Here is a 2575-nt window from a genome sequence, read left to right on the forward strand (position 1 = left end):
ATGTTACAGTAAAAAATATTCTCCATAAAATTTCACTACAAGTCTCCGAATAAAGGAAATCGATAGCTATTATATATCCCTTAGCAATATTGATGTAACGCAAAATATTTGTTATACGTTAATTTCGAGCGAATTTCGCAAAACATGTTTACACATTTTCCAAACCCGACATTTCCAAATATTTGCCTTCTTCCCAAAAATCACCCGTCCTCATCCTACCCTCCCCTCACCAAGGAACATAACAAAAATATTTACCATCATCTATATAATTGCGTTGAAATTAGTTTAATTAGCATTAACAAACAAATAAAGTGCCAGGGATAAACATATTAAAATTCATGAAGCTGTTCGAAGCACACATACACACTTCCACACACATCCATACACAGAAACTGAGACTCATTCCGAAAAATCTTTAGCTGCCTCAATAACAATAATAATCATCTCCATCATCATCCACGTCGTCGTCATCATCGTCATAATAACAACAATAACAATAAAGTGTCAAAATAATTAGTTTTTCGGATTTTTTTGTGGGCATAGTGCTTAAGCGGAATCGCTTCGCGTGCCACATATAAGCAATTGTTAATAGGCGATTAGCGGGGAAAAACACTGTGGGCGTTATGTGGGCGTATAAGCGGATTAGGTGAGGGTAATTTTTTTTAATTACAATCGAGTGTGTGTGTATGGAAAATTTATAAAAAAAGGATGTGCGAGGCAGTTACCCTTTGGATTAAAAAAAAAACAAGCGTGGATTAGAAAAAAATCAAAGACTATTTTCAGCGTGGATTAAAAAAATATATATTTTTTTAAAGACTATTTTAAGCGTGGATTTAAAAAAAAACATTTTCTTCGGGTACCTTGATTAAAAAAAAAAATAATAAAAAATTTTTGAATTTTTCATTAAAAATAATTTTTGTCCAACCAAATTACTTTGCATTTAATCAGAAAATTAAAATTTCAAATTATAGTTCATTAACCCCCATTTTAATCTCCTAAGAAAAAAATTCTCTACAAATAATTCCATAATTACATTTTTGTTCATTGACCTTGAGTCAATATTTTGTGTGTGTGAGAGTTTTGTTTTTTTTTACTCCCAGACATTGTCCATAATTCATAATATTTCAAAAACCCTAACCAAAAGTAATTAATCAAACTGTCTATCTATATATTTTTAAATTTTAATCCCAAAATGTAAAAAAAATAAAAAAAATTGAATGTCATTCGAAAAATTAGCATGCCAAACAAGTGTTGCATTTTTGTTGTAATGTAAACATGCTTTGATGGGATCTCAAAGGATATTGATTGATTAATTGATTTTGTTTGGGCAAAAAAATAAATATTTTCTGCATGGACGTCAAATGGAAAATAGAAATTGGTTTTTAATTTTTTAGGCGAACCAAAAAAAAAAAATTAGTTAAGCGGATGGGAGGGAGATGAGATGCACATTTATGATGGGAGAGGATGTTAAATAAAATTTGTAATGCCGGTGAACTTTGATCTTTGAACTTTAATAAAAACTCATGCTTTAAAATATAGATATTTTTTGAATTATAAAAATCCCTAAATCTTATCGAAAAATTAATTGAGTTTAAATGAAATATTCTTTCAAAATAAAAATACGTCTTTCGTTTTGTTTATGGCGGTACCAAAGTATATAAAATATTTGACTACCTCGAAGATGTAGTTCACAGTTGGTCCGAGTCTTGGTCATCAACTTGGCCTTCTCGCCGTTTACTGCCAGACCCACTTTGGCAGACTCCTTCTCAATTTATTCAAAGGTGGCTGTTACCGCTCTTAATGTTCGACCTTTCGAGCCTTAGTTACCGGGGACAAAATCGCCCTCTAAGATACACCTTGGCAGGCGTTTTTTAATTGGCTTCATCGGGTAATATTAAGGTAGCTAACGGCAAAATGGGGACCTTGTATAGATGCTTTAGTTCTATTGGTTCATCCAGTTGCTTTGACATCCCAAAAAAAAAACCATTAGGACCAAAGGCCTTGGATGATTTTAGGCTGGCAGCTTTGAATGACTTCAGTAGCGGAACTAACCTGCGACTTTTCTTAGCATTGGGTAATATTAAGGTAGCTAACGGCAAATTGGGGACGCTTTAGTCCTACTGGTTCATCCAGTTGCTTAAACATCCCCATCCCTCCCATTCCAAATTTCAAGAAAAAGAATATCTTCAAAACTGACAACAACGCCGAAATACCGGCCTAATTCAAAATAACACACAGTTCTTGGAAAATGTCCTGTAAAAACAACAACAACAAAAAATGACGTTGGTGTCATGACGGAACTTACCAATTTTTATAAAATCTGATACAGTCTTCTCTCTTCTAAGCGATGAATTAGAACATTCATCGTAGAGCAACAGTAAGGCATCCAAGAGGGTCTCCACCGATATTGCTTTGCCATGGGGGAAATTTTCCTCATTATGTCTTTGTGCATATGTTTGTAACAGGCAAAAGGAAACGAGATAGACACATGGTTCCTTTTGAGAATATGCATGGAATCACTTTCTGAGTCGATTTACGCATGTCCGTCCGTCCGTCTGTCCGTCCATGTATTTTT

The sequence above is a fragment of the Musca vetustissima genome, unplaced genomic scaffold (assembly GCF_032173495.1).
Source record: "Musca vetustissima isolate MV318-11 ecotype Yass unplaced genomic scaffold, APGP_CSIRO_Mvet_v1 utg8279, whole genome shotgun sequence".
Classification (NCBI taxonomy): domain Eukaryota; kingdom Metazoa; phylum Arthropoda; class Insecta; order Diptera; family Muscidae; genus Musca; species Musca vetustissima.